This window comes from Macrosteles quadrilineatus, unplaced genomic scaffold (assembly GCF_028750875.1).
Source record: "Macrosteles quadrilineatus isolate MER2022 unplaced genomic scaffold, UCM_ALF_1.0 Scaffold_2__2_contigs__length_208266976, whole genome shotgun sequence".
Lineage (NCBI taxonomy): Eukaryota > Metazoa > Arthropoda > Insecta > Hemiptera > Cicadellidae > Macrosteles > Macrosteles quadrilineatus.
This window is the reverse complement of record NW_026542595.1, coordinates 66,085,460-66,108,519: the sequence shown is the minus strand read 5'-3', so window position 1 is coordinate 66,108,519 and position 23,060 is coordinate 66,085,460. Positions and strand designations below refer to the sequence as shown.

General features: G+C 35.2%; 1 protein-coding gene across 1 annotated transcript in view; it reads left to right on the top strand.

Annotated features, from left to right (window-relative positions):
* The first annotated feature begins 463 nt into the window (after nucleotides 1-463).
* LOC128988139 (histone deacetylase 11) overlaps nucleotides 464-23,060 on the top strand; it is a 100,373-nt gene continuing 77,776 nt past the window's right edge. The window contains exon 1 of the mRNA XM_054409361.1: nucleotides 464-577. The gene's annotated coding sequence lies outside the window, so the exon portion shown is untranslated. The remainder of the gene's footprint in view (nucleotides 578-23,060) is intronic.

The window sequence follows — 23,060 nt, the reverse complement described above, 5'->3', positions numbered from 1 at the left end:
TTTAACTTGTGAAAAATCCCGTTTTATCCCGCTTGATTTTTTTGTACAATACCTAGTATTATACTTGACGTATCATGTTTATGAAGTTGTTTAAACATCACTATTATATTTTGCTACAGTTTTTAATCAATTTTAGTTAGTTTTTCTCTAAAATTAAGTAGAAAAAAATAAAAATAATTATCACAGCCGAAAATCCCGTTTCATCCCGCATCCCGTTTTAATCCCGCTCAAGGTCTAAAAATCCCGTTTTCGGGATAATAATCCCGCGAATGGAAACACTGCTTGTGGAAGTGGAACCAAACCAACCAATACGAAACGAATCGATAACAAAAGAAACGGCAGTCCAGTCCAGGCTGTCAAGTGTCAACCACTGAGCTAAAATTATAGCTCAGTGGTGTCAACGTAGAAATCCTTTCTTTGAGCAGGCTCTACTAGGCCTAGTTGCTATATAACTTGAATTTGACGTCGAACGTCGAACAAGGTTGAGGCATTAGCCAATGGTTGAGGTTGAGGATACTTAAGGATTGGAATGAGGACGATGATCATGTCGGCAGTGGCCTAGCTTCTGATATTTTACGTGAATAAATTCTATTTTGTTTTATATTCTATGTTCATGTGATTAATAGTTTATGTGTCGTAGTTGATTTATTGTATTTTCTAAACAGCACCAAAATCAATTTTCTTTGAAAAATCTAGTTATTGCATATTGTAACTCTGATGTTGCTCTCATGGCGTCGTGTGTGGTTTCGCTGTCCAGTCTCACTGGTTAGCCCGAAAACCCTAATTCGTAAGACGAGTGTGGCCACGGCCAAACTCTTCCACGTGCGTCGCACGTGAAAAATGGAAAAACAATCCCGCTGTTTAAAAATTACAAGTGTGGTCCCGTCCTTAGTCCAGTTATGTATCTATTCTATTCATCTCAATGATCGGTACCGGCACCGTTTCCGTCTGTGGTCTGTTGCACTCTAGTCCAATCATATAAGGAATTTCCCGGGAAAAAATTCCCGAAGTTTTTTTCTCAGTGGTTTCTTATGTATTTTTTTACGCTGAATCCGATTTTAAACTTTGCCACCTCGCCAGAGGTGAGCTAACTTCAGAAATCGCAAAAAACAAATAAAATACTGTACTTGTTTTACTTTTTTGCGTATAACTCACAAACGGAGTATTTTTTTGCAATAACTGTCATTTACTAAATTAAAGTACACTAAATTCCCTACAATATACGTATAATAACTTTATTTCTACGATGTTCCAAACTGACGCTAGAGCGCGCTAAAAATTCATCATTTTCTTTTACCTATTGGAAAACGTAGGGAACACCATTATAAATCCTTGGATTAGACACCCAACGAACTCTATTTGATGAATATTGATTATTTTATAATTATATGGTACCATTAGGTCACATTTAGTGGTAAAAAAATGTAAGTGATGTTTATAGTCGGTAACCATAGCAATAAATAAATAACAAAACAATTTTCAATTTAAACTAGAGGACCCATGCTGCTCCGCAGCGTTAAAATAAATATAATATCGGAGAAATAATCAAATTTATGATTTTTTATTGAACAATACATTATCTTAATCGCTTAAGTAAAAGCTGATATTTCACTGAAAGTTCTTAGACCAAAATATATAGGATTATAACTGGTGAAATACATCTTAAATTGATGTAAGAATTCGAAAATAATCTAATTATGTTTTTTAGTCGAGTAATACAGTAGGTAAATATATGCCTATGCTTGATGTGAAATATTTGCGTGCAAGGCATCAATTTGTGACCTAAATCATTAAAATCGGTCAGGTAGAAGAGCCAAACGAACTCGGAAAAGAGAAACAAAATTTAACTCCCATAAGAAATACATGGAGAGCAAATTTCGTTTATATATAAGCCGAGTGGGATTATAGATAAATATATGCCGATGCTTGATGGCTAATCTGTGCGTGCATACCGTACCTTCAATTTGAGACCTTAATCATGTTAATCGGTCGGGTAGAAGAGCTAAACGTAGTCGAAAATAAAAACAATTTGTTTATATGTAAGATACCTATGAAAATTATTATTATAAATCAATCAATTGTAAATATAGTTTAATATGCTGGGGCTGCAGTATAGATACCATTTCCCCCATATATGTACATTATATAGATAGTATCTTTATAAAATGTACACACTATACAGAAAATAGACAGAGATGTTGACTGAAATGCTATAGACGAGCTTCTATTTATTAAATTAACATGTACAACTATAACTTATATTTTCCTATTTTCTCCTCACTTGTCGTCTTTATTTTCTTGACTGGCTAGGGATGTGGGCTGAGCTTTAAAATTGATGTTCTGTAGAAGACCTGGGATGTTGTCCTAATCTAAGGGAACATCTTCTACTTCATCATCTACGATGGTTGGTTCGGAGTTGGAGCAGTTCCCCTCACATTTCCCACATATTTTTGAGCAAAAGAGCCCTACTCGTCGGCAGCCGCAGTTACCTTCTTGCATGAGCATGCTACCAGTTTCAAGAGAGCATCTGGGGCTGGGCTCCGTACGGTAGTAATAGGAACAAATGAGTTTGCAGTCTTTCTCCAGCCCCAATTTTCGGGTGACTACTTCTTTCTTGAATTTGGTAAAACACCCTCTGGGAGTGTTGTTCAGCTGCAGCTTCAGTTGGTAGAAGAGATAATATATTACCATTCATCTTATAAGCTGATGTAATACAACTCTTGAATCGCAGCTTATTCAGCTTGTTAGTGATATGGTTACCACCATACAAGGCCACCAAGAGTCTCTCCCCTGCTTCGGTAATTTCGTTTGTTGTTGAATTGGGATTAGAAAACCAGCAAAGATAGGTAGGTCGTTATGACTTATAACTGTCTTATGACTCGACGTCCGCTCTATTCCAACAAGGTAAAGTAAAGGCACTAAAGACAGTCAAGAAAATAAAGACGGCAAGTGAGGTGAAAAAAGGAAAATAAAAACAATAGTTGTACATGTTAATTTAATAAATAGAAGCTCGTCTACAGCATTTTAGTCAACATCCCTGTCTATTTTCTGTATATAGTGTGTCCATTTATAATGATACTATCTATATAATGTACATATATGGGGAAAATGGTATCTATACTGCAGTTCCAACATATTAAACTATATTTTTAATCGACCCTATGATTTATAATAATAATTTTCAAATGTAAATTGTTTTGTGTTTTTTTATGCCATGGTTACCGACTAAAAAACTTCACTTACATTTTTTACCACTAAATGTGACCTAATGATACCATATAATTATAAAATTATCAATATTCATAAAATAGAGTTAGTTGGGTGTCTAATCCAAGGATTTATAATGGTGTTTCCTACGTTTTCCAATAGGTAAAAGAAAATGATGAATTTTTAGCGCGCTCTAGCGTCAGTTTGGAACATCGTATAAATAAAGTTATTATACATATATTGTAGGGAATTTAGTGTACTTTAATTTAGTAAATGGCAGTTATTACAAAAAAATACTCCGTTTGTGAGTTATACGCCAAAGAGTAAAACAAGTACAGTATTTTATTTGTTTTTTGCGATTTCTGAAGTTAGCTCACCTCTGGCGAGGTGGCAAAGTTTAAAATCGGATTCAGCGCCAAAAAATACATAAGAAACCACTGAGAAAAAAACTTCGGGAATTTTTTCCTGAAAACATCGTATTTTTTCCTCATATGCTTGGACGGGTGGGTTCCATAATATCGACAACCGTAGAAATTGATCGAAACTGAATTATTCCCAGTTTGTCGACACTGGAATATTCCCACTTAACCGACATCCCAAATAACCGACGTCGCAAATGATCGACACCACAAATTGTCGACATCCCATATTGTCGACAATGAAATAGGGACGGGTGGCGTCGTCCTGTAATCCAGCTACTAGGAGGTCACGAATTGTGGATATTTATAGGGATGCACTGTGGATGCGATGCTCCCTGGTGTGGATTAACGTCCGCACTAGTGAGTACTACGACTATCCGCAGTACTATCCTGATAATTAGACCAATTCGTAAATTACAAGGAAATATGTGGTTCGGATTCCACTATAAACTGTAGGTCCCTTAGTTGCCATTAGCTGTATGGGCTATTAATTAACAGCTGTGTCTAAGGAACATGTCGGCCTTAGTCACTAACAAGACTACAAGATCGCGCTACTCATCCTACACTCATCCTTCACTCATATTTGGGTTAAAATACGCACATAGTGGCGTCCCCATCTTAACTAATTGATAATTGATAATTGATTGATAAGTTTCATTTTGTCGACACTGAAATAGTCCCAGTATATCGACAAGCACCCGTTCTTCGGAGCTACTCTTGAAAAGGAGTTGTTCTAATTCATCGTTCAGTTCCTCAACTCACGAGTCGCAATCGCAATATTTGATTCCGAATTCCGACGGTCATCTACATTTATTGACTAAGAACTTTTATGTTGTAAATATTTATCTTGTTTATTTCTTTCCTTGTTTACAAGAAAATAGATGACTCGAGTGTTACAAACTATAGTTTTTAAGGAATAATGTGAAATAAGGTAACTTTTATAGGATAAAAAACTTAAACATGATAACTTAATAACATTAGTCCTACCAGACACTAACTTAGGTAAGTCACCAACAAGAACCTAAGATACAGCTTATTCGTAGGCTAATTCTGGATCATCAAGCAATATTGTAGCAAATGTTTGAGTAGGCATTATCCCTAGGCTATAGGATAGCCTCTATGGGACCAGGCTGAAGATAGCTGACGGTCCATCTGACGACCTGTTTTTTTGCCCATTTGATTTATGACAGGCCGAGTGGTAACTGGACGGAATTCAAAATATAGTAGACCTCCATATGGATAGGATACATTTGGAAAAATGTAGTTTGCTATTTTATATTTTGATTAAATTAAACATTATTAATTTCATCGTTTAGACCACGTTGTATGTATGTATCTGTATAACTGATGTATGTTTTCGTGTTAAATATGTAAATTGTTTAGGACTACTTCACTTCTACATAATAATTCACATATTATTATTTATATTAGAAACTTATGGGAGAAAGTATGTGTCAGAATGCTGATACCGTTTATTATTTATATTAGAAATGATGAAAAACATTTGGTATTCAAAAGAATCCAGGTCCCAGGTAGGGTAGGGAGGAGAAATAGCAATGCGACCTAAGCCTAAGTGGAATGTAAAGATTCAAAACATCCAACTCGAGATGCATACCACTTAGCTGAACGCTGAACTCCCAAAACATATGAGTAAGAATTTACCTGGATAGGTGGATGGCCTCATTGAAATACACCCAGAACTGAAAATTAGCTTGAACTTAAATTAGAAATGTACAGCTCCCAACTAACTAAATTATTATTTATCATTCATAATTTTGGTATTTTTAGTTGATACGGGTATTGTTTTGGCTACCAGTAAATAAGTTAAAAAAATGTATTACAATTATTATTGTATGTAAATTACATTATGATTATTATTACATTATGTGTGACATTATTATTATAACTTTCTGGAAAGTGTCAAGAGTTTTGATATCAAAACCCCTGCTCCTTTTATGGTCCAATCATGCTGGTTCGCCAACTCATAATGAAGTGTATCCCAACCTACATCTCAAAAACCAAATGTTATCAAAGTCGGACAAAGATTACTCAAGTTATTGCGTTCACTTACGTGTATACACACATACAACAATTCAAACGAATTGTGGTTTTATGTCGAGTTCTTAACCGTGCCACGTACCGTAAGTAAGGTAATAGGCATTTGCCCTATGAACAAAAGCACTAAATTATACCCTTAAAAAGGTCTAAAGACTTCAAAAACAGTATAGAGATTGACTAACAAATGGGTAATATTATTAACAGATAAACCATTTTATTAGTAAAGGAATAACACATCAAACAACTATAAATCATTTCTATATGTGGAGAACCTTGGAAAACCCCGTGTGAACATTTCGTGTTAAGTGATAGACGGGTGGACAGTGCGCTAATAGAATAAATCGTACATTTTAACTACTTCTATAGCAACAACCTAGGTGGTGGCAGATGTTAGATGTAAAATATGTTATTAATAGTTATTGGAACTAGACCATGAAAGAATTAAAAATGATTTATATAGGTGGAGAGCCTTGGATAATCCCGTCTGAACACGACGTGTTAAGTGATACAACGATGAGCTAATTGAATAAGTCCGAAGTTTCGACGACTTCTACAACAACAACCTAGGTGGTGGCAGATCTAAGCTTAAAATATGTCTTAAATAGTTATTGGAACTAGACCATGAAACAATTAAAATTGATTTCTAGAGGTGGAGAGCCTTGGATAATCCCTTTTGAACATGGCGTGTTAAGTGATACAACGATTAGTTATTAAATAAACCTAAAGTTTCGACCACTTCTATAGCAACAACCTAGGTGGTGGCAGATCTATGGTTAAAATATGTCATTAATAGTTATTAAAACTAGACTATGAAACAATTAAAAATAATTTCCATTGGTGGAGAGCCTTGGATAATCGCGTCTGAACATGGCGTGTTAAGCGATACAACGATGAGCTAATTGAATAAATCATAAGTTTCGGCGACTTCTACAGTAACAACCTAGGTGGTGGCAGGTCTAAGCTTAAATTAGGATATTAATGGTTATTGAAACTAGACTTTGAAACAAATATAAATGATTTCTATAGGTGGAGAGTCTTGGATAATCGCGTCTGAACATGGCGTGTTAAGTGATAGACGGTAAGCTTAACACTCAAGAGGTAAATTACTAGTTTCCCCGTCTCACATTGAGACGACTAAATAATCTATTTGATATCATCCTTCCGATTAAATTATGTTTCAAAAACTAAGAACTTATGAAATGTAATGTTAAAATTGTTATAGTCTTGACATTTTTGAAAGCGTATTTTAAACATGTTGTGATGGCATAACTCAGTGAGAACATTGCGTGTTAAGTCATAGACGGGTGGCGACGGTGCGCTAATAGAATAAATCGTAAGTTTTAACGACTTCTATTGCAATAACCTAGGTGGTGGCAGATGTTAGATGTAAAATATGTTATTAATAGTTATTGGAACTAGACCATTAAAAAATTAAAAATGATTTCTATAGGTGGAGAGCCTTGAATAATCCCGACTGAACATGGCGTGGTTAGCGATACAACGATGAGCTAATTGAATAAATCCTAAGAATGTCATGTTCTACGCTTGAATTGCAGGTCTGTACAACTGCACACTAAAGAAATTAGCAACGTTTTTTTCACAGGATTTTAGAAACCATAACTTAGTGGCTCATTTCAGTACTAAAATTACAACATTATCAACACGTATTTTTTTAAGATAACGTGTTTTGTAATAGATAATGAGCTGATGGGGAACTGTATTAAATAAGTAAAGATAATTGATTAAACTATACTCCTTTGTTATTTTATAACAGATACCACAACCATTTGTTATTAGAAATTAACAAATCATATACAACAGTTGTTGAGACGCATACGAATCGTCACTGTGGGAATTCCGGGAATTGACCCTCAATTCTAAATAAAAATAATGTCAGTATGAGCAAAAACAGGACGCCGATTCAATTTAACACTAAAAAAACCTCCACAGAAACTGTCGTTCATATCCGTCATGACAAATCTAACATGCGAGGCACCAGTCTCGCAATTCAACCATTCGTCATCAGAAAAATTGCACATAATTCCCGTACATTAACATTTTGGTCATGTTTGAATAAAAAACCCTATTGCCAGTGAAGCAGTGTGAAAGTCCTGTTTAACTACGAGAAGACAATTGAAAACGTATGATCATTACGGTAAATTGGTTTTATATGTAGAAAATCCCGCTCATTTGATCCAGTAGTTTTCACTTTATTTAAAAAGAATTTCATGTAAAGCGTAACTTTCACATCCATAATGTTATTTCCTTCTATCCCAGACTTTTACCCATTGACTTGGTCAGTAATCCACTAAATACAGGCTACTCACAGACATTCTATTTTATAACAAAATTGCAAAACACTGATAACAATTTCTATGTTATACTTAGTTTTCCTTGTCCCCGATGATTATTATAAAAAATGCAAACCGGGGATGCTTCACTAAAACATCCAGAGAGACCAGCCCTTCGTGGAAATGCCTTCGACACTTATAGCATTATTAAAGCATGACTAATAGGTGTGCGTCCTGCCCGTGTATTTTACGTAATAGGCTTATTTAAAGTGTTATTCGTAATGTCTTCGTTCCTTCCGTGTATGTGTGTTTGTGTATGTACTTTCAGTAGAAAACAATGACAGGATTTCATTATCCTACTGCAACGTTTTGACAATGGCCGATATAAGCCGAAACATGTAAACGACCCTAAAAAATGAGCTGTATGTCGGATTTATAAAGTTGTATAACCTATTTATCATATTGATTATAACAGCTCTGGATCTAGACTGGAAATTAATTTTAAAACATAACTGTTGAACTACTTTCGTGACTGCTATTTTCCATTAATTTGGATTTTCAATTTTAAATCTTAAAGTGTCATACTAATATACATTTAAAGAAATAGCTTTATACATGTGTTTAATATAACATTTACGCAGAAATAGTTTAAACATGAAACCTCTACACGTATAACACATTACATTCCGTAATACCTGTACATAAAGATTTAAATGTATAAGTAACTCAATAACTCAATAACTCAATAACTCGTTTATTGAACCAAGTAGACACAATTACATGTATAGGTTAGGTCAAAATAATATAATATGCATTGGAATTGAACTTAAAATAATAAAATTAACTTAAACATACTTTTTAAAAATCAATCTGTCTAAAGGAAAATTAAGATAAATAAGATTCTAGCCGTCAGTCAGGAAGTCACGGACGCTGTAGTAGCATTTATTTAATAGAAAAGATTTTAACTTTCTTTTGAATTTCAGATGGTCTGACTCTGCCTTTAGATGCGTTGGAAGGTGGTTAAAGATATTTACTGCATTGTAACGGAGATTTTTTTGAAAAAAGGTTGTACAGTGGACAGGGACTGGAAGATTATAAGATGTTCTTAAATTGTAAGCATGGTTATGGGAATTGTTGAACTTGTCGATATTTTGTTTTAGGAATGACAAGGTTTTGTAGATGTAAAGTGATGGAAACGTTAAGATGTTTGCAGTTTGAAAAAATGGTTTGCAGGTTTGTCGTCTTTTTAAAGAAAATATAGCCCTAATTGCCCGCTTCTGCAATCGGAATAGAAATAAGGTCCACTTATTCTCATACCCCCATATGGGCAAGGCATAGGTAAGATGTGGGAAAATAAGGCCATAATAGGCGGAAAGTAGGACTTCAGATTTCGTCGAATTTGCAAGGGTGCGGATGGCAAATATTCCTGAACTAACTTTTTTTATTACGTGGTCAATATGATGGTAAAATTTTAACTTGTCGTCTAAAAACAATCCGAGAAATCTAGTGCAACTAATTGGGTGGACAGGATACTCATCTAGATGAAAGCTAAACGATGAGGAAGAACGATCAGAGATGTGGAAATTAAGAAGATGCGTTTTAAGGGAATTGACAGAGAGCAGATTGTCGTCAAACCACTGAGCTAAACTGTTGGCCTCTGCAAATGTTAATTGTTCTATGGATTCCACAGTGGGGCCGGACAATGCGAGAGACGTGTCGTCGGCATAAAGGAAAGCCCTGGCCGATTGGATTCCAGTGTGGAGATCGTTCACAAACAACAGAAACAGAGTAGGGCCAAGAATAGAACCCTGGGGCACACCACTCAATGTAGGACGTTCGGGTGAGTTATATTGTCGTAGTAATCCATGTTCATCAACGGACGACACCCTTACGCATTGCCTCCTTCCCTTCAAATAAGAGCAGAACCACTCTAGAGCCAAGCCTCTGATTCCAATATTTTTCATTTTCTCAAGTAGGAGGTCATGATTTACTGAGTCGAAAGCCTTGCTCAGATCAAAGAACAGGCCAGCAGAACAGTTCCCCTCATCAAGTGCACTCACGATGTCATCAATGAGAGCAAACATCGCACTGGTGGTAGATTTATTTTTTACAAAGCCATGTTGGGATTCACTAATTATTTCATGTTTTTCTAGAAATTTTGTTAGGCGCAATAATACTACTTTTTCAAAAACTTTAGAAATAGCTGTCAAAATGGATATAGGCCGATAGTTGTTGAGATCTTTAGAGTCACCTTTTTTAAATACTGGTCTGACTATTGCAAGCTTTAGGGAGTCGGGAAAACAACCAGAAGAAAAGGAAAAATTTATCAGGTGGCTGATGGGTTCTGCCAGTAAGTCAGTGATATTCTTTAACATTCTAACTGATATTTCATCGACTCCAGCTGAGTTTTTGTTTTTCAGCGTTGCTATTACTTCTTTTATTTCTTTCTCAGATGTAGGGTGGAAGAAAAAAGATTCCTTTGGCTGTTCAGCTACGGGTTTTCTACATGTTTTTACTGATTTATCATTGTGCTTCACAAAGTAGTCATTGAATTTGTTGGCAATGTTTAAGGGGTCGTGGGTCAGTTCTCCATCAATGTCTCTAATACACATATCATCAAATTTATTATTCTTTATTGGCCTTCTGCTGTTAATAATTTGCCAAATCACTTTTGATTTATTATCAGCTGACTGGATTTTGCGCAATATCTCATTCGATTTTTCTTCTTTTATAACAGAACGATAGCGACATTTTAGCCTTCTGTAATACTCACGCATGAAATGAGTTGACTCTAGATCCTTTGTTCTGTGATAAAGACTGCATAGCTCACTCCTAATATTCAAAGCTTGAGGGCTAAGGGTAGTTTTCCTAATTTTTTTATTTATGATCTTCTTTGTCAATTTTGGGAAAGATATGTCGAAATAGTATTTTACTTTGTCAATGAATAAATTGTATTTTAGATTCATGTCGTCTGAACTGAATACATCTAGCCAAGTTTCATTAGAAAGGTGGAATCTGAAAACGTTTAAGTTTGCCTCATCAAACCTCCTACTAACCCTGTATCTGATTTCATTAATGTTTTCAGGGGGAGAAGTTTTTATGGAGATCACTTGTGCGTGGTGGTCTGACAAAGTGGTAACCATGACTGAGCCTTTTGCCTCCACGTCGTTAGTGAAGATAGGGTCTATTAAGGATCTAGAGCCCAAGGCTTCTCTTGTATATGATTTGATCACGTTATCTAAGTTAAAACATTTCATTAATGAGGCAAGTCTTTGACTTTCAAATTTTTTTTTTTAGAGAGATCAATGTTAAGATCTCCCATGATAACTACTTTTGCATGTTTATGGACGTATTTGTTTAGACATTCTAAAATCGTGTCAAAAAACTCATTATAATAATTATTTGGAGGCCTGTAGCATGCAATAATCAACATTTTTTCTTTGTCGGCTAGATCCACAGAAACCGCAGCCAGCTCACAGATTCCCTCAATCGGCTCACACTCTAATGCTTGACATTTTATATTGGGTGAATTCCTGCCGATAGTTGTTGAGATCTTTAGAGTCACCTTTTTTAAATACTGGTTGATGAATTCCTTGCCAAGTGTGAATAACATGGCACTATATAATATATTGTTTGTAGTTCAGAACGATCATTTTTTTATTAAATTATGCTCTACTTCTTAGTAATAGTCCACAAAGTCGAGGGTTCAAAACACGCCAATCAACAACGCAATTTGCTTCAGTGATAATTTAGTTGCATGTTTTACTGAATAATGGATATCGTACATTGTACATTAGCAACAGCTTTTATCTATTATGCATTCTTTAAATTATTTTACAATAAAATACCTGCTTTAATTTTTCATTGAAACTCACCAGTTTCAATGACAAGTGTTCAGAGGATTCATATGAAGATAACTAATACCCACAACCTATCCAGGCGGCCCTGAACTGGCTATATGGAAATTTATTTTTTCCCAACAAGAATCCTTGAAGGAGAGGGGGCAGATGTAAGATTAAAATGTGTGCGTATAAATAGTTTTGAAACGAGACAGTAGAACAAATATAAATGATTTCTATAAGTGAAATCTATAGGTGGGCGTTGGATAATCCCGTGTGAACATGCTGTGTTAAGTGATAGACGGCGTGCTAATGGAATAAGTTCTAAGTTTTGACCACTTCTACGGTAACAACCTAGGTGGTGGTAGATCTAAGCTTAAAATATGTTACTAATGGTCATTGAAACTAGACTTTTAAACAAATATAAATGATTTCTATAGGTGGAGAGCCTTGGATAATCCCGTGTGAATATGCTGTGTTAAGTGAAAGACGGCGTGCTGATAGAATAAGTTGTAAGTTTCTACCACTTCTACGATAACAACCTAGGTGGTGGCAGATCTATGCTTAAAATATGTCATTAATATTGATTAAAACTAGACTATGAAACAATTAAAAATTATTTCTATAGGTGGAGAGCCTAGGATAATCGCGTCTGAACATGGCGTGTTAAGCGATACAACGATGAGACGGTGTGCTAATAGAATAAGTTGTATGTTTCGACCACTTCTACGATAACAACCTAGGTGGTGGCAGATCTATGCTTAAAATATGTCATTAATATTGATTAAAACTAGACTATGAAACAATTAAAAATTATTTCTATAGGTGGAGAGCCTAGGATAATCGCGTCTGAACATGGCGTGTTAAGCGATACAACGATGAGACGGCGTGCTAATAGAATAAGTTGTACGTTTCGACCACTTCTAATATATACAATAATAATTACAAATCAGAGCTTTCAAAATATTTCAGGAATTCTTGGACGCTATAACAGGTTATACTTTGCAATTTATGTTTGTATTGTTTTTTTGAATTTTGAAAGGCTTAGTTCCAACTTAAGGGATAATGGAAGTGAATTGAAAAGCTTTATGCCAATGTACAATGTGAGTTTTTTGAAAAAAGAAGCTTTGTGTTTAGGAATTGGCAAGTTAAATGAATTGCGCAATGTGTATTTATTTTTAACAGAAAAGTCAAATTCAGGAAAGTTTTGTTTCAAAAAGGTCACAGTTTCTAGAATGTAGATGGAGGGAAAAGTCAAGATTTTTGAATTGAAAAAGTACTCTCTGCAGGATTGACGCTTACGCAAGGAGAAAATAGTTCTCAAAATCTCTCCTATTTAAGGTTTAAATTTCATCTCAAAATTTAAATGGAAATTTATTCTTTATGATAAATAATAAATTACCCCGTCACAGCAAACTTGCAGACTAAGCGAGTTTCCATTTGCCTGATAAAATTGACACTACAATGTCTCCTTAAAAATATAACATTTATTCCCTACTAGTGTACATGTTGCTCGAAATCGAGCAATCGCAAGGAAGTAAATGAGTTATTTAAAAGCAAATAAGTTATTTAAGAACAAATGTATGTCATAAATGCCGATGAGTTTAGAGTTTAAAATAGTCAACTCAAATATTACGTAACTAATGATAATACTCACGATGTACTTAATAGTTCATTATAATCAACATTTCTTGTAAATATTTTACCATTTTTCAAAAGCTGATCTGGCTTTTAGTGTATTGTAGAAATGTTTCCTACTTATAGCCGCAATAGGTTGTCCATGTTGGTATTTGTCAATGATAATGTAGTCTGCATGGTATCACCCATTGTCGCCAGTACGTTTACAAATTCCAGTCTTCGTTGTAATAGCACCAATTCTATCTACATGTATCTATACTGTACTAAGGTCCATAGCAGTTGGTGTCGCGAAGTTTGCGTACACACTCTGTTGGTACATTTTTGTTACCTTTTAATGCTATTGATAATTACAGAATCAAATTGTTTAGTTATTTGTACTCAAATATGAGTACTCATAAGGTTAACATGGGAAACTCCTGAGCCACTGGGATTGCAATAGCTATGTTAGAGTATAACTGCAATACGCTTTTTACACTAATAAATTTTATTTATTTGTAAATAATGTAGTATAAAAAATCTGAGTCAACTTGTAAAAGATAATGTAATTTAGGGTAGAAAAGTATGCAGGTAAATGGCAGTGGCATATATTTGCAAATATTTCAGCCGATCTGAGTAGGGTAGAAAAGAATGTAGGCGATGGCAAGTGGTGACTAATTACAAATATTTATCCAGTTCGTAAGGGTTTGTTTACAAATAGTTGTATGGTGGTGAATACCGTCACGTTGGCTACCTGGCCCCAATAAAGAGCAAACCAGAACGGGAATAAGTGACCCTCGCTAATCCTTTTGGGGGACCCGGATCAGTGCGCGGAAGCAGTACAACTAAAGTAATAATGATGGCGGTTTCTATGTTAAAGACATACTTTCAAAATAACACTTGACTGTTATGGGAACTCAGATTAAATGTTGTTGACGTAGGCCTGCCAGTTTTGGTTTAGCATTTGAGAGGTTTTATGCACTGATCAAAAACAGTATGTTTCATAATATATTATATCTTATATATATCTTAGAACTTAGGCTGACCGTTCTTCACCTAGTCAATGTTTTACTGTATATAAAAGTGTTCATAATGACGGCTATTAAAAAAAAACCTATAGATTATCTCTATTTGTTCTAATTAGCTTTCTAGCACCTTTCTGTTACTCAGTCATTTACAAATCGGATCTTTTGATGATCGGTCGAGAAATATGTCAATGCGAAAATTAAGTTTACGCTAATTAAATTCGCTGAGTTAGTAATAATTGTTTCTACTTGTGGGAGTCAAGGGTATATTGATCCTTCAGGTAGCACGGACCACATTTTCGTCTATCACTTCTTAGAATTGTACACGCTGTTAGAAAAGGGGGTTGAATGGGTGTTAAATGAGACGTAAAACTGCTTTGCAAACACCTAAGAGGGGGGTTCTGTTTTTGTTCCCAGTGGCATTACCAGTGTGGTCAGTTCCAGGAATTGTCAACTTCACCGTAACGATTGGCCTCAACCTTTGTTGTAGGCGACCCGTTGTTGTATAACCATTGGTTGAAGTTATAACTCTAGTTCCAACTGAGATTATTTCGGTAATTTCTTGCACCATATAGTTCATGCAATAAACAGCTCATTTTATAGTCCCAACATCACGAAACGGCAAGTAGGCATATGTTGTCTATTATATTATTTTTCCTACAGTCACCCGACAAAGTTGGCTTCCTTGTACTGTTTATAGTACAGAAAGCTGCTAATTGCTGCATATTTATACTTTGCCGTACGGTTTATACTTTGCCGTACGGTTTATACTTTGCCGCACATCAGGATTCCAACGAAACAACACAAAACAGCGTGGTTCTATTATGCACGTAATCCGTGTACGCTTGGAAATAGGTTGGCAACACTTAAAGATAATAATACTATGAGCAGCTGATTGACTATTATAACTACGATTTAACCTGTCATTTCGTGTTTATAGTTTCGGTATTTCTGAACTTTCTGGACTTTTCTTTTAAACGTTTTTAAAACATTCATACGATCTTAATAAACAAGAAAATACCTTTAAAGCATTTTTTGTAGGCGCGGAAACCATTTCAAATTACAAAAACATACGGAACTATATTCTCAAAACGCGGAGCACATTTCTTGCCGAGGAAAAATAGCGGAGTGATACGGACCGCGGGTACTACTTTCTCTAGGGCACCATTTGTGTTGCCAGCTGAACCTAAAAACGTGTTGTATAGTGTTTGAAAGACTAATTATTTATATGCTTTATAGTGACTGTAGGAAAAATATAATGTGTAACACGAGTGAACAAGGCCTTTGCTGCACTCGAGATCATTCCGCACTCGCCTGCGGCTCGTGCGTAAACATTGCTCTCGTGTGCAGCAAAGTGCCACTTTCACCACTAGTTACACAAATAACTATATAGGCCTTTTTACAACATAACCATCTTCACGTACCGTATGAAATGTACCAATTCTAAAAGTGCACTATCTAGTACAAAACACATTTTATGTAATAGACTTTAAGGGCTCAGAACAAACTAATGTTCTAATAAATCATAGTGTAATTCTAAGTTATATGCCCCAAAGCCCTGGTTTCCAATTACTGCGAATACCCAATGCAAAGTTATCTTCAGTGATAATTTCGATGATACACGCAATGCATCAATTTTTAAATTTAAGTTTTAGCAACATAATCTTAGGAAACATAAATTAGGCAGACATCGGGACGGGTGTAGGCACATGACCGAGGCTGTAATCCTCTTAATCACGGTTGGTTGACCTGTCAGTTCTAGGTTGGTGTCGAACCCTTCCGCATCATACCGTTCATAGCCCGTCTCCCGATCGGGACATATGACATCAAAAAGCAAATGTTATAATCTCAGCGTAAGACGCTCTCCACCTATAGAAATAATTTGTTATTGTTTCATGGTCTAGTATTAATAGCCATTAATGACATATTTTACGTTTTTTAAGTCTTATTAAGTTAATTTTTAGTTTAGATCAGCCACCAGCTAAGCTTAAAACCTTAGCGCACCGTCCACCCGTCTATGACTTAACACGCAATGTTCACACTGAGTTATGCTATCACATAACATGTTAAAAAACAATCCAAAAATGTCACAGACTATAACTATTTTCAACATTACATTTAATAAGTTCTTATTTTTTGAAACATGATTTAGTCGGAAGTATGATATCTAATATATTATTTAGTCGTCTTAATGTGAGACGGGGAAACTAATAATTAACCTTGAGTGTTTAGCTCACCGGGTATTTATATCACTCAACACGCCATGTTCACACGGGATTATCAAAGGGTCTCCACCTATATAAATCATTTATATTTATTTCAAAGTCTAGTTTCAATAACTATTAATGGCATGTTTTAAGCTTAGACCTGCCACCACCTAGGTTGTTGCTGTATAAGTCGTCGAAACTTATGATTTATTCAATTAACTCATCGTTGTATCGCTTAACACGCCATGTTCAGACGCGATTATCCAAGGCTCTCCGCCTATAGAAATAATTATTAATTGTTTCATAGTCTAGTTTTAATAACTATTAATGGCATATTTTAAGCATAGATCTGCCACCACCTAGGTTGTTATCGTAGAAGTGGACGAAACTTACAACTTATTCTATTAGCACGCCATATATAAGTTAACACAGCATGTTCACACGGGATTTTCCAAGGCTCTCCACCTATAGAAATCATTTATATTTGTTTTAAAGTCTAGTTTTAATGACCATTAGTAACATATTTTAAGCTTAGATCTGCCACCACCTAGGTTGTTACCGTAGAAGTGGTCGAAACTTACAACTTATTCTATTAGCACGCCGTCTATCAGTTAACACAGCATGTTCACACGGGATTTTCCAAGGCTCTCCACCTATAGAAATCATTTATATTTGTTTTAAAGTCTAGTTTTAATGACCATTAGTAACATATTTTAAGCTTAGATCTGCCACCACCTAGGTTGTTAGTTGTTATCGTAGAAGTGGACGAAACTTACAACTTATTCTACAAGCACGCCGTATATCACTGCTAGACTAACAAGGTTTCTCAAGGTTATTCACTGACAGAAATCCTTTTAAGTTTTCAGATTTTGTGTCCTGCTAGTTTTATTGAATTAAGTTCAGTATATATTTAGATCAGATATACAGACGCGTAAGTCCTTCAACCCATTAAAGAAACAAAATTACCTTCTAGCAAATCAGCCGGTTTAATAAAGAAATTATAGTGGTTTCAAATTATTTATTCGATTTATTCATTATAAGCTCATCGTTGTATCGCTTAACACGCCATGTTCACAAGAAGTTATCCAATGCTCTCCACCTATAGAAATTGTTTTTAGTTGTTTCATAGTATAGTTTTAATAACTATAAATGACATATTTTAAGCTTAGACCTGCCACCACCTAGGTTGTTGCCGTAGACGTGGTCGAAACTTAGGATTTATTCAATTAGCTCATCGTTGTATCGCTTAACACGCAATGTTCACACGGGATTATCCAAGGCTCTCCACCTATAGAAATCATTTTTAATTGTTTAATGGTCTAGCTTCAATAACTATTAAAGCCATATTTTATTCTTAGGTCTGCCACCACCTAGGTTGTTACTGTATAAGTAGTTGAAACCTGTAATTTATTCAATTAGCTCATCGCTATAGCGTTTCAGACGTCATGTTTAGAAGGCAATTTTTCGTTCTAATCCTTATTGATATCATTGACACATTTTAATTATATGTCACCACCTATGTGGTTACGTTATAAATAGTAGAAAATACAATTTATTCAGATATCTCATCGTTATATCGTGTAACACGCAATATAAGGCTTTTCCAATGTATACTAGAAACGAGACAGGACCGGGACCAAGCGCTGGTCTGTTGTAAGTTGCAGCGAGTGTTCCTATTGTTTCGTCCTGGCAGTTTTATGGCCTAGCATTCGTCAGATGCTCGTCAGCTAACTTCAGCCTGGTCTCTATGGGTACAGTTTCTTAACTGGGCTATGCTAATATCAATTGAAACTATCGATTTGATTAGTAAACCTTCATGCGATTTTTTCACCATCAGCAAGTTTGGTTGGTTAGGTTAGGTTAAGATAGTTTAATTTGATGATAAATATATTTAAAAATATCGATTATTAATCAATCTCTATTTTCAATTCGATAGTTTAAATCGATATTAGCACAGCCCAGTTAAGAAACTGTACCCGCCTCTTTTTCCCACTGACCCAGTATCAACTTTAAGAATTTGTTTAAGTTATGTAAAAATATTTGGCTGCACTTAAATCGCATGAAGGTTTACTAATCGAATCGATAGTTTCAATCTATACTTATAAGCATAGCCCAGCTAACAAACTCTACCCGTATTTTGAATATTTCATTCCTTTAGTTAGGTTAGGTTTTACCCTAACTAACCAAACTTGATATAGGCCTAGGCCTAAGTTTATCAAATGAAATAATCAATATGACTGAGGACGGGTGGCGTCGTCCTGTAATCCAGCTACTAGGAGGTCACGAATTGTGGATATTTATAGGCATGCACTGTGGATTCGACACTCCCTGGTGTGGATTAACGTCCGCACGAGTGAGTACTTACTACGACTCTCCCCAGTACTATCCTGATATTTAGACCAATTCGTACTTATAGGCCTATACCAAGGCAATAACTTAATGTGGTTCGGATTCCACTATAAACTGTATGTCCCTTAGTTGCCATTAGCTGTTTGGGCTATTAATTAACAGCTGTGTCTAAGGAATGTCAGTCTTAGTCACTAACAAGACTACAAGATCGCTCCACTCATCCTAGACACTCATCTCCATTCATACTTGGCTTAAAATACCTACTTTGTATGGTCGCCAAGTAATAAGAAAGAAAGTAGGCCTATTAAAGAAATACATTCATTGGAATGAGTCTAGGACGTAAACTTAAGTGCCGTCAAATATTCTAGAGCTGTTTGTATTTGGTGTAAGACTAGACTTGGATTATATCATTCATTGCTGATGACTTCAATGTTAGTTTTATAGATGATCCTGGAGCAAAGGCTGTATAATTTAACCTGAACCCAAATTGGTCTCTGTTTTAAATATTGTCTTGAACCAATAAGTTAAGAGGACTAACTTTTCTGGACGACATTGCCATCTACATCACTGCAGATGAGAGAGAAAGAGAGACCAGAGTTGTGTACCCTGGAGGCAATTACCATACTGCTGTGATAATGTTCCTTGGTCTAACCATAACTTAAGTGAGGTGAGTCAATATTCTTTCCCCTTTGGGATAGATTCTAGGCTGTTTGTTAACTAAGTAATTCAAAGTTCAAATCGGTACTTTGGTAAGTATTATCCGGAGGCTACAGATAAACAGCGCTTTGCGGCGGTTAAGTTATGTTAGGTTGGGTTATCATGGAAAGAACATTTTTATGTCCTAGGCCTACTGTCCATATTTGGGTGGGTTTATTCTTAACTGTACAATATCTTTTGTTTGAATTTTTTGCGTTTATAAATTTATTTTATGGACAGAATTTAACCTTCATTCGATTTTTTCATTATCAGCAAGTTTGGTTGGTTAGGTTAGGTTATGACAGTAACTGCCGGATGCCTAATCCACGTCCGGTTACCGGACCCGTATCCTCTGCGTAGATTTTTACGTAGGCCTACTGAATTCAAAGACCACTATTTTTCACTGCAGATGAATATTACTGAAACGGAATAAATCACCGCTCAAAATGTTTGAATAGTCAAGGTAGAGTGGATTACATTAACAAGTGGAATGAACTGTGGGTGAAGTAACTTAAGCCTACAGCTGATTGTTTTCAACACCAAGCAATTGGAAGTGACAACTTTATTTAATAAATATGATTCTTTCTTCGCTCTTAGGCCTATTGACGTCACATCAATTGGCCCCAATTAATATAAATGGCTGATCATATTTATCGGCGTTCCAATGCTCTAAGTCATAGTCTCCTCTACTCATTTTATAGGCCTGCCTAATGCCTACAATTGACTAAATTCTTTACCCTAGGGGAGCGAGCAGAACTTCAGTACCAGGCTCAAATCCTGCCAGATGACCAATGGATTTTATTTATTATTTTTATTATTATTTTTTTGTGAACACCACAGCCCTAGACCTAGGCTGAAGTGTGAAATGTGAATTAAAATTCCGGACTAGTGCCTGTAGCGTCCTAGGACAAAAAAATGTGTGTATACAGTTATCACATTAGTTACGGTATAAACTAATAACTAGGCGGCCTGTGTGCAAAATTACACATTTTAACATGATAACTGTAATAATAAAAAGGTTGTTTAAGTCAGTCATTCACAATTTTCAAAATGAAGCGCATGTGAATTATTTTTCCAACTGTCACCTGACAAAGTGGCCTTCCTTGCACTTATTATAGCACAGAAAGTTGCTAATTGCTGCATTTACTTACTTTTACCGCGCTCTTTTTTTGCCGCACTTCTGTATTCCAACCAAACAATACAAAACAGCGTGGTTTTATTAGACACGTATAATACATACGTACACTTGAAAATAAGTTGGCTACCCATTCAAGATATTACGACTACGATCAACTGGTACAGCTTACCATTTCACCAATGTTTGGATTTAACCTAACCTATAAACGTGTTGAACAGAGTTTGAAAGACTAATTATTTATATGTTTTATAATAACTGTAAGAAAAATATAATTTGTAACACAAGTGCAAACTGCCTTTGCTGCACTCGAGATACTTTCCACACTCGCCTACGGCTCGTGCGTTTAAACATTTCTCTCATGTGTAGCAAAGTGCCACTTCGCCCACTAGTTACTATAGTTTTTGGTGGAGCATGAGGATAATATATAATCTGTATGCAAATTTATAGTTTTTTATAACAATTTAAATCTAGGCCCCTACTTAAAATTTATTTGGATTACATCTCGAAACATGTTGTTTGGAAATTACTTAATTAGGCTATAGCTTGCATTTTTGCAAATTGGGAAATAACAATGAATTAATATTTGAAGCAATTTATTTTGTCTAAACCAAAATTATTGTTACAATTTCTAATATTTGTACTAACTTGACCCAGATTTGCTCAAACATTTTCCTATTAGCTGTGTACCTATTTGAATATCGCAAATATAGAAAGGAGTGTACACACTTGTATTATTTGTTAGACTAAAATTATTTGTATAACACTATTTTTTTGCAATATTTCTGTACAGAGCTGAAGCCTACCAGTAAAATGGGGGTGTTGTAATTAATATCCTCCGACACTGGAGGATACAGGGGAGAGGTGTCAGAGGAAGAGGAGATGGAGGATGGGGCCAGTTTAAGACTAATATTGAAGAAAACTAACTTATGGTAAGTTTTGCCATTTACTTAAATTTAATACTTATAAATCCAGGGCCGTGTCCATTGCCCCGAAGCCTATGTCGCATAACCCTCCTGAATTACTAGTATTTAACCAGCATTTTAACTGGAGAGGTGCTTAAAAATTTGTTTTTGTTTTTTAGGAAATGTAGGCTATATTTTTTTACACCATACAGTAATTATAATTATTTTGAATATGTCATTGTGTTTACATTTGGTTAGTACTGAAACAGCAATAATTTTAAGACAAATGGAAAAGCCCTGTCAACAGAAGCAGTTGAAACAAGTAGAAAAATTCTCATACATCAATAAGGTATTTAGTACGAGCGTGGTTCAATAAGACCTTAGAAAAATATATAATAACACAATTTTTTGTGATAAATTCGATTTATTTTGTTATAATCTCCTTTTATTTAGCTCTATACACTTATCTTAGTTTCGCAAAACCTCCTTCAAATGCTGTCCAAATAAATAGCACCCTACAAACATGAAAAGCCTTCAAAATACTCTTCTTTTTCAGTGATGACCTCATCATTTGACATAAAACATTGCCCACCAGGTCAATTTGTTATCTTAAGAAATAAAAAAGGTCATTCAGGGCGTTTGACAAACAAAATTATTTGACGGTTTTTTTTGCCACCCTGTCAAGGAAGTGAGTGTTGGAGGGTGGTGGGAATGGTGTCGTCCCGTTTGCGAACAGTCCCATTTGCAAACAAATTTTTGGCTGTGGGGTGAGGTACCTGGGAAGGAGTCCCGTTTGCGAACAAGTTTCGTTCTACCCTCAGTCAGGTAGTCTCCCGCACGTTAATTGTTGTCTTTCTGCTTGTAGAATACAAAGCTAATATTCAAAGACATTATCAGAATATCTGCTTTTTAGGCCTACTTTTGAATATTGATTGTATAAATATTGGTTATTTCATCGGCAGTAAACAAGTACAATGAATCAATACGAGCAGGGACTATTCTTTTGATTAGATTCATTAACTGTCTGTAACGAATATAAATAAAATGTGACATGTTTATTTATTCTTATATTTGATGGTTCATTGATTATTGATTTTATGAAATAAGTGAGATTGTATATCTGTTGTTGTATCTAACCCTAATTAATTATTAAAAATTTCGCTAATGTGAATAATTGTATTGAAAGATTTTGGTGTAAAAAATAGTGAAATTATAAAGTTCACATTTACTTGAATCATTTTAAAATTTTTGAACAATTAACATGTGTTAAGAGTAGGATACACACCTTAAAAATTGAAACTTTTTCTCAAGGAGA